We start from the raw sequence: 11,744 nt of genomic DNA, 5'->3' as shown, positions 1-11,744 counted from the left end.
CTCTATTACGGGAATTTTCCATCACTAGTGACGCTGACGTGACGAAATGAGAAGGGGAGGACGAGTGACGTGACGGTGATGGATTTTTTGAAAATCCTCAGACGAGAGACGTGATGGTGACGTGACGAACATTTCTTCATGTCACTGTTCGTCACAACCCGTCACCGTCCCGTCACGTACGGGACGTCACGTCCCAGACGTGCCATTCCCTATGCTGACAATGGCTTTTGGACAATGGGGATGACGACCATACACGATGTGGATGACAACCACTAACAAGAGTAAGACAACTAACAATATGGGGACAATGATGGCTGGCAGCATGGACAACCACTATACAATGGGGGCAACCATTTACACTTATATGATGACTACCGTCGACGATCATGGCTTAGCGTGGATAATGGGGACTATGACCACCAACACTGAGAAAATTATCATTGATGATGGGGACATGGCCACTATGGATGCAGACTACGTGGACAATTGTGGACAACAGGTGTGACAATTACCCATGACAGGACAGAGTTGTGACAACGAGGGGGATGATGACCGGCGACAATGGGGATGACAACCATCGATGACAGGGAAGACAATTGAAGAGGTGACGGATGATGTCCAATGACAGATGTTGATTGACAATGACAAGAGCAACAAACAACAATGACAGACAATTGATGAAGACTAATTGTGGTGTTAATATTAATATCATCATAAATTAATTTTCCTAAATCAAATAAAATTTATAATTTTAGAAAACTCACTCAATTATGTATAGTATGCATGAGGCGTCTTTAGAGAGACTGGCCTTTAGAGGTAAATCAAATTATTGATAATAAAGACAAAAAAAAGAATTAGTTATAAGTTGACTAAGTGAAGGAAATAATAATGGTAAAGATTGTGAAAGGTAGGAAGATAAGTAACTAGTAAGTGGGGTTAAGTTGTAAGAATTAGATAGAACTAAAGAAGGTAGATGTAAGATGTTTATAAGATAAGATATTAATTATATTTTTTTTAGAAATACTAGTTGTACAGATATTAAAGATAATAAGTACGTAGATAATCAATTTATTTATGTTCTAATGAAGGAAGTAAGATAGGTTATGGGAGAATTATGTTTAGGGTTTTGATTAAGATGTAGGTTATATTTAAGATAGGAGATAGGTATAGTAGTGATGAATATTAAGTTCTAGGTAGGTAATTTTAGCAAGATATAAGAAGAAGAATAATGAAGAAGAAAACGGATGAGAATATTAATGATAATAAGAGGGGTGAGGTGATCACAGATACAGAGAGAAGTGTAAGAATTAAGGAGATAAGATGAGAATAGTTTTATTGAATTTTAAAAAACTTCAATTATTAGATACATAAGCAGAGAGTAATAGAAGATGATAGGAATGGATAAGAGTAATTAAGAGGTGCATATTTATAAAATTATTTGATGAATCGATAGATTATAATAATAAAATGTGGCTCTAAAATCTAGATAAATTTGGATAAATTTTTTGGTGCCTAGTAGATGTTTGATATAATACCTCAAAGAGGCCAAACTATGAAATGAACTTCAAGAATCTGATTTTTGCTTGGATCTAGATTAAAACTAAGATTAAAAAGAATATTTAAAGGGGATTTTCTACCCAAGTGATTTCAGAATATCACCGTAACTATAGTGCTGGGATGTGGACGCGACGGTTTTTTCATCCCTGGACGAAAAAAATCGTCCCGTCCGGGGGCAAGGACGAATTCTGGGACGAAAATTCGTCCTGGGGACCGCCGGACGGGACGGGTTTCGTCCTCTGGACGAAAAAACCGTCCTACCGGAGGTCCCCGGACGACGGACGGACGAATCTGGACAGGAAACTGTCGGATTCACATCCGGCGGTTGAGATATTGACATGTGGCCTCGCGAGGACAATTTATAATATATTATATTATTTTATAAATATATAATGTATTTTTTGTCAGGGACGAATTTTGGGACGAAAATTCATTCCAGGAGGACTGGACGGGACGAATTTTCGTCCCGGGATTGTTGGACAAGACGGTTTTTTTGACCGCAGACGAAAAACCGTGCCGTCCTTCGTCCACACTCTACCATGGGACGTAGGACGGGACGAATTTCGTCCCGAAACGTCCACGTCCCGTCCCGTCTGCGTCCCTGCACTATAACCGTAACACTGATTCTGGCGGTTGTGGAAGGGGACCCATTCGCGGCGCTTTGACTTCAGCATGAGTCTGAGCAGTCCTTGTTGGCACAGAGTTGGTGGGTCCTTGAGCTCCTATGGAACTGTACTCAGCATTGAGAACAATCAAAGGGGTGACATGGCCCTCCTCTTGCTTGCGTCAGCATCAAAAGGGTCTCCTGTCGCCATTTTGGAGATCGAATGGAAGATGGCAAATTGGGGGGCCTTTGGATGGCCTTTGGTGACTGTAGATGGAAAGGTCCAGTCATGAGGGTCCTCCATGGGCTCTTAGATTTCCCCAGAACCGTTATCTGTTCGATGAAGGCGACAGCTAGAGAGGGAGGATGGATTGATCTGCCCATGGTTGTGTGATCTCCTTGATAAATGGTCGAATGACTGAAATTAAATCGCACCCATGGACCTCACAAAAGCCTGGTGCACCAGTATTCCTACGTCAATCATCTCTGTGAGCCGCTCTATCAGACATTTTCTACATTTTGATTCACCCACCAAGGAGTTCTGCCGTCCTCGTCAGCCGTTGCAGCCAGTCAACAGCCTATCAAATAAAAGAAAGCGAGAATTAATAATGATAATAAGATATTGTCGTCCGATCGTCCTTAAGAAGCTACACTTTAAAGAAGTCCGTCATGATGGGGGCTTCAGACTGGCCATGATTTCTCTAAATTTAAATTAAGATCATGGCCCGTTGGGCTGCGATTCATCTTACCGCTTTCAGGCCGCTAAAAAGAGTAGCTATTTTCCCATATCAGAAACCTTAAAAACTAGAGCTGCTATATAAATGTTGAGTGGGCATCAATATTGGATGAACAGAAACTTCCCCCTCCACGTGCATGTGTGGTTTACCCTGTCTTGCATCTTAGGTTTGATGTGGGATTTTTGTGGGTCATGCTTTGGACTTGACCTTGTGTGTGTGATGCCATGTGCGTGCTGCTTCTTGGGTGCTGGCGTTTGCCATCTACGGGGAGCTTGAGTGCCTTGAACTCGTCTACCTGAAGCTAGCTTAAGCGCTGTTGTGCCTCACTTAGCTGTAGGTGCCTCACCTAAAAAACATTTTTTATGTTTTTTTCTTCTTCCATCTCTTTATTTTTATTTCTTTCTTTAACTTTTATTTTCTTTCTCAAACATTGAATTCATCCCTGCAAAATATAAACTATCATGACAGACAGAATAATTAAACTCATTAAATTTTATAATTTTTAAACAGCTTTTCAATGAGATTAATTGGCCTGTGAATTATGTAATTTACTGGCCCATTCAATGTACGAAACGAGAATTCATATAACAATGAAGATAATATCTGTAAAATGATGCCAAATGCTCTTAAGATGTGTATATTTTTATGACTCATTTTGGTATCACCAACGACAACTGGAATGACAATTGACTACGACAATGATGACCGATGGTGAGACAACCACTACCATCATTGAGGGGGCAATGATCATCGACGACAGTGATGACTACCATCGACAATGGATAGAATGACCATCGACAACAGGGATTTGGACCATTGATCACAAAACAACAATTGTCGCTGATGATAGAGACAATAATTGTCTTCGACGACGGAATGATAATTGTCATGAATGGGGAAGAGATTTTTGTGGATGGTGACAATTCTGTGTTAGACCTAGACAAGGACCATCGTGGAATCGAGTGATGATCATCGTCATCTGGGACAATGACCATTGTCAACAAGGGTGATGACAAAAATGACAATTGTCGTTGACAGAGACTGCCACTATCAATGAATTGTCGGGCTCTCTCTCTCTTTTTCACTTTCTCTCTCTCACTCTTTCTCACTTTCTCTCTTTCTCACTCTTTCTCACTTTCTCTTTCTCACTCTTTCTCACTTTCTCTCTTTCTCTCTTTCTCACTCTTTCTCACTCTCTCTCTCACTCTCTCTTTCTCTTTCATTTTCTCTCTTGTGCTCTCTCTATTGCTATTTTGTTTTCTCTCTTGTGCTCTCTCTATTGCTATTTTGTTCTCTCTTGTGCTCTCTCTACTGCTCGTTTGTTTTCTCTCTTGTGCTCTCTCTATTTCTCTTTCATTTTCTCTCTTGCGCTCTCTTTCTCTCAGTTATCTCTTTGTCTCTCAATGTATTTCTTGATCTCTCTCTCTCTCCCACACTCTCTTTCTCTCAATATCTCTCTTTTTCTCCCTATGCATTTCTTGCTCTCTCTCTCCCCCTTGATCGCTTGCTCTAGCCTCTTTGCATATTTAGACTATTTTCACGATCATTTGTTTGTCATTCGTACCATTTTTCATCATAAAAATGACATAACATGGAGGACAAAGGTTTCAGTAAAATAGCAGCACATGATAACATGTAAGAGCAATTGCATGATGCAGTCTATCACCCATCGAGCATGAAACTGTTGAAGCAAAAAAGAACCATTTTCTGATTTATACCAGCATCAATTGAGATTCTTGTGATTTATAAATGATTTATACCAGCGTCAACTACCTCACCATGGACACCATAAAATGCAGATTCAGTGATATGATTTGTCTTTGGTCGCTTTTTCACTCTCATAGTTTGTCTTCTCTAGCTGATATGCTTCTTCTATTTCTCTCTTCATGGTAATACTTATGTCTCTGAGGTGAGTATATTGAACAGAATTCAAAGATCGAATGCCCAAGGGGGAGGATAATTTTAATTGGCAATTTCCATTCATGTGGTTTCCTATATTTAAGAAACCTGAAATGAAGGTCCATGATTGCACAATTTCCTTCCCAGGTCCACATACTTTGATCCTCCAATTTGAACAGCAGCTGCCAAATCTTAATTTGAAACATCTAGTTATGAATGGGGCCTCATCTTGGCTCCTTGGGCTTTCACATCATCTTCTGATTTTTGATTTAGTCTATGACCTTAACATGATATTTATTGGCTCTATCCTCTCTCATTCCGTCCAGAGTTAAGTATTTGAATATCTAAGTCTTGGATTTTAATAAACTCCAAGGTGATACATAGTTCACCTGACTCAAGGATTCATGTGGGGTTAGTCTCAAATATCATCAAATACTGATAATTTTTAACGAGATGTTATCAATCGTATCATGGGCCCCCTTCTTGGGTATGATTATGCCATAAACATTCTTTCATCTCCACACAACCCCCCCCCCCTGTTTTTTGTTCATGAAATTGATTATTCACTAATGTCCCAAAAAATATGAAATGTATATCGCATGCGTTCAAGGATTTCAAATAGGGAGCTGAAATAACCAAAATAACTCATATATAATGTAAATTGAAAGCGTTGGTATATATTATTTACAATGCATATGTTTGCAATAACTTGTGTATTAATACATTAATAGTGGCATAAATGTGCATTGATACATTCATCATGTAAGAATTATGCCAGGACATATGTTATTCTCAAACTCAATGATATGTTATGCACCCAGCATAGACTCTAGAATATATTAGGTTGGGATAGTCATGTGATCACCAAGAAATTATAAATTTACTGACATCATGGATGCACATTAGGCTCTTACATCATCTTTGGGTGCAAGTAGTTGCTAACGTGCAAGAAATGAGGTAAGTGGATGTAGATAACATGCACAGGAATATTTCTCATTATGTTATGAATGTAATAAATTTAAATGATGCATTTTAACTTTTTATTTGACAACTAAACATAACATTGACATAAAAACATTGTTTCTTATTTAATTTTATTATTTCCTAAATAAACAGAAATCATTCTTTATTTTCTCCTTTATTTATGAGATTTTAAGAAAAAATATTTGGAGTTTTTGATCATTTATTTTTTTTAAAATGATTTATTTAAATTAGAATTTTTGTTGGATTGTATAACCTTGACTTGGATGAAAGGAAAGCAATCCACATAGCAGAAGACTCAGACGTAATAAAAAAATCCCTACAAAATGATGAGCATATCATTTGGGCACGGACTGGATCCATGATTCCTATGATGGTCAAGTGAGATGTGTTGAGCTGCTAAAGTGTGCAAGCTTTACTTTATCTTGAGGATCCCAATTCATGCTCCATAATCGTCACTACCCTGTCTCCATCGCATAGAGAATGGAGGGATCCAAAGGGAGAAGGGAAAATAAGGGGATGGGCTTATGATTCTAGCATGTCTGATTTTTTTATCAGAAGCTTCTCCTATTTATACTTAGTGGGTATTTTTCATAAAAGAACCGAAAAGACCTTCTAGGCTCATGTATCAGTCTAGCTAATGATTATAGTGTCCCAATAACTATTATTGGCCTTCCAAATTAATTAACTATATCATCATATATATTATTTAATGAGAATAAATTTTAACCCTATCGATAGCTCAAGTCTCTAGCCCATGGGGTGCTAAGTACACCATGTGCTCTAGAATATACAGCGGAGTGTATTGACTCACTTATGGTAATGTCTGTCATCGGTTTTCATGTATGTATAGTCCCTCATCTACTTGATGCTCTTAGGATGACTTAGGGTATGGTCAATTATCACACCCTAAACAGTCGTCTGACTTAGTAATAATGTCTTTGGAAATCATCGAAGAAAACTTCTCTAATATTCAACTGCCTTCGACAAGGACTTGATTGTGTCATCTTCATGTAGTTGTCTCCTCTTAAACCAAGGGTAGACGATTCCATCTTGACCATTCAATGATCTTTGTGAACTTCTAGCTGTACTCAAACTAACACTGTTTAAAATTCCATGATTAAGAACTCTCAGGTCAAAGTCAAAGTACAACAATTTGTCCACAAGATGTCTTTGGTGTCTCAAGTATAACATCCTTATACAACTATGTAAATAAAAATTATTAACCTCTTTGTAAAACATCCTTCAGGGATTTTTATGAATCAACATAGTGAACTCTTTCTACTACATACAAACCATTATCTATTCTTAGCATCTCCACACTAATGGCTACACAACAAAGCCATACGCATCATATGACTTAGACTAGATAGTGCTATTATGTCTGGATATTTTGATGTCCTTCTCGAGTATCCTTCCAATATGAATATTTGGAATGTGTGCATGGCTTATGGGAGTATATATTTTCATCAATATGTAATATAAAGTTTTATTTGTATATATTCCAAAAATCAAATTGGATCTACATAGTGGGCTAATAGACTTAGGAGGCCTTATATGAGCAGGTCAAGGGCTAGTTTATAACATGATAAATGCATGGTTAATTTCATACATTTCAGATGATTGTGGTCTTATTCATCTGGAATTTATCATGTTATTATTTGCATTAACTGAATATTTATGAATCACCTATAAATTCCATTTTCTGCACAGTATGGTTATTTTTACTTTTTGAGTATTTTATATTTCCACGTGTGCAGAAAATTGCAGGAATGAGAACTCTTATGGAGTTGGAGAATTTTTGGGAGCTCACTGATTCTACGAATGGGCTTGAAATGATCAAATGGTTTTGTGGGCCTCCAAAAGCGAAATCAGAGAGATGGGCCACGACCAGACCTGCTTATTGGGCTCTCAAACACCATACAAAGAAAGATGCTGAAAATTACAAAGCAAAACTCTCAACCAATAGAGAAAAAGAGCCAAAATGACAAGGAAAGAGAATATAAAATGCCCAAAGGGATATTCTGGATGTGATCTAAGAAGTGTCTGGCCAGAAAGATAAGGCATTTTCAGAATCCAGGTCGCTCAACTTGGTTGGAGCAAGTTTGTTGAAGTTTTCATTCAATCCCATCTCTTGTTTGCATTGAAAAACGTCTGATGGAAAAATATAAGGATACAGACTTGAGAGGAAGCATTGAGGGCTCAATAGAATTGAATTGATGTTTTCAGAACTTAGATTTCTATTTTCTCGTCAATCTATCAGTTTCTCATTCTAAATACCTATTTTTCATAATTTCTCTCTCTAGAATCTACGGTTTCTCTCTCTATACCTTCATCCATACCCCTAATATTTTCCCCTAAAATTTCACAAAAAAAACCCCACCATTTTCATCTACAAATTCCACTCCAAACTCCTCATACACCATTTCTTCAGTTTCTCTCTCTCTATCTCCTCATTTCAATAACTTTCTCTCTCTAGATGCATGTTTTCTCTCTTTAAGAATTATCCTCTTATCTCTACACTTCATCATTCCCCAATTCGTCTCTCAATAAAATTGCATAAAAAATAAATTTTCTACATTCAAAACTCATAATTTCACTTCAACTGCCTTTGTTGTGCAGTGGTGTTTGCTGCTCAGCAGCGCACATGCGCCAGTGAGTGCTTTTGCCGGACTATCGTGCGTGCGCACAGCAGCACACCCATTGGACACATTGCTCCCTCTCCGAGGACTTAGCCGATTGTTGGCTGTCCGGAAGAGAATCGACCGGTTCAAACCAGTCCGATCAGATCGAACTGTCCTAAAAAACTAATTTTTTTAGGTTTTATGCATTTTATAAATATTACAAAAAATCAGAAAAAATCCCTAAAATCAATATTACCAATTTCTACTGATTTTAACATTTTAAAAACTCTAAAAATTTTCTAATTGTCATATTTGTTATTTCTAGTGGTTTTTGGAGTGAATTTAATTCCAGAAATATCTCACAATATTTATTTTTGATTTATGGTGTTAATTGAAAAATTAGGAAAGTTAGTATAATATATTTTTAGTATTTTTATTTGTATTTATTCTTCAGTTTTAATCATAGAAAATTATACAAATTAACGAAAATTATAATAACTAATTTCTGTTGACTTTACCATTTAAAAAAATTCAAAAAAATATCTAATTATCATATTTTTTATTTCTAGTGGTTTTTCGAGTGAATTTAATTACATAAAAATCTAAAAATATTTATTCTCGATTTATGGTGTTAATTAAAATTAGGAAAGTTAGTATAAAATATTTTGAGTGTTTTTATTTGTATTTATGCTTCAGTTTTAATCATATAAAATTATATAAATTAACTAAAAATCTATAAAACCATAAATTATATTTCTTGTAAATATCATTTCCTTCATTCTAAGCTTAAGAAAAATTCTGAAATTAAAGTTCTGACTCTCTGTGGATCAACCCTTTACTTACCCTATATTAATTATGGAGTTTAAGTAGAAATTTTCATACATATTGTTGGCTAAGTCTAAGTTGAAACAACGACATTAAAGCCCTAAATTTGGACTTATCACTAATGTAGAAGGTCAAATGGGTTAATGGATGAGAAAATGGCTGCAAAATAGGCTAAGTTGACTCAGCTCAAACTGAGATCCACCAAAAATTTTAATAGACATGGGTGACACAACCTTCAGCTACTGATCATGTCACTACAGAAGTTCAAGAATATGAGAAATATGTGTTGTCTGAGACTGATCGAATGACCTTATTTCTTTGCACATATATGAATGTATCACCCCTATTTTCATTTGCATGGTGATATATTTTAAATAAATTAACTTGAAAAGTCTACAATATATCAATAAGGATATTATGCTTCTTGAAAAGTTGAGGCCTTGAAAAATATAGTGAGCACAAGAGATTGGGCTTTGGAGCGTTGAAGAGGTTCCAAATTGATCTTTAATCAAGAGCACAACTACAGAGAGGAATTGGTTAGAGGTTTGAGATCTGACATTGATCCATCAAAATTTTCAGGACTATCTAGGCTACTTTTAATTTCTTACATATTTAAAGTCAAATTTAAGTCATTAGATATTAAGATACTGCTCTATTAGTCACATTTAGTTCATCAGTCATGCAGAAGAATGTTTCAGAACTTATCATAGACAATTCCTAAGCTCACACAAGAAATCAATTGTAGAAGTTTTCATTAATGGACAAGTGAGACAACTCTAATGCAAACAAGTCTCTTAACGAGAAGAATGGATACAAATAGGACAACAGAGCTGTGATTTCAAATTTCAACAAAGACACGAGCATTGGATTTTTTGGCCAAGGAATGCCTAAGAGATATTTGGATTAGGTACTTCAAATTTTCTAAAAGACATAAGTTTATAAACTGAACATATATGTATCTTTTAAAAACGGAGGAGAGATAAAGAATGGTATATCATTTTTTCTACAGGTTTAAGATAATTCCTTAGGTTATCTTGGATATTCTCACACCCTATAGTCTAATTCTCACTGTATTTCCCTATCAGGACCATAAAAAATAAAATATAATCGTTCCCCTCAAAGAAACATCTTTTAGTATTTTGTACCAAAGCTTCTATTACTCAGATTATCATCTTGTTGTAGCCTACATATCTAAAAATGATCATCTTCTGTTTTTGTGATCCATTTCAAGTACAAACCTCTTAGATATTGTTTTTTGATGTGATTACTATTTGCCAAAGCTTATTTGATGTGACTATTATCTGACAAGACTATCTTTGATGTGATAGGTATCTGTTAGAGTGCAGCTGCCATTGGTGTTAGATCAGACTGCCACACCTTTTAGTAGAGTTTTAGGTATACTAGAAATCTCAGATTAATTTTACACCTCATGTCAAAGCTACTGTTTCCAGACCTACCAAATGTCTCAATATAGCCTATTTTCATTTTTCCCGTCTAATTTATTAAATGGATATCACTCTTAGTCCCATAATGCTCTGTATGATTTTTAATTTCTGTTTCTTGGATAAAAGTAGGCGATGGACCCTTGGAGGACACACTTAAATAAATTCCTTGTTTTAGTAATTCTTCCGAGAGATTTTTCTTGTGCTTGTGGATAAATGCAGATCCATTTTACATTCAAGGGCTTAAGTGTATGTTTTGTGGACTTAGATCACAACTTCAAGTAGAATCAGGCTTTTTATTTACAATGCCACGATTAGAACGGCTGTTCTTGTGCTACAAATACACTGCAATAGTTTTATTGTGATCCAGAACTAACTCTCCAATTGTAGTTCAATAAGTATTTTGCTTCAACTGGCATATCTCAACCAAATCTCAAATGACTCAACTTATTTTCTGCCCAAGTCAAAATAAGTTTCCATAATTTAATCCTTGCAGACTTCTTAACCAACCTTCTTTCACCTTTAGTACGATGTTCACAGTTCAAAAAACTCAAATAAATATCAAGTTATTTCAATCTTGGAATTCCTACCTCAACTTCCAAATAGATAGATAGTCAGATTGCTAAAGGAAAAAATAGATTCATTGATATATAAAGTTATATACAATTAGATTATTTTACTCATAGGTAGATGATCAGATAGGATGAAGATATAAAAATTAAATGTATACCTATATAAACAACCCGTACATATCGAAATCCGCATGAATTAATGGAAAAGTATGCTACTTATGTACTTGTAATTAACAAATATAATTAAACTTAATAAAGCAAAAAAGAATACCTCGAGCTGTTTCAGAAATGGCACAAAGCCTACCGTCGGGATGATGGTGAGCTTTCTCTTTATCATACTCGTCTTTCTTCCTATGTGTCCATCTCTCTCACCACCCACCTTTTTCTAAGATCTACATAGATCCCCTTACTCCTCTGCTCTCTATATTCATATCCCCTTTATCCTCTGTCTTTACACATCTACCTTACACTCCATCCATCAATCCACTCTTTTTCACCCAATA

Source organism: Wolffia australiana, chromosome 1, assembly GCF_029677425.1.
Source record: "Wolffia australiana isolate 7733 chromosome 1, ASM2967742v1".
NCBI lineage: Eukaryota > Viridiplantae > Streptophyta > Magnoliopsida > Alismatales > Araceae > Wolffia > Wolffia australiana.
Note: the sequence above shows the minus strand (reverse complement) of the source record.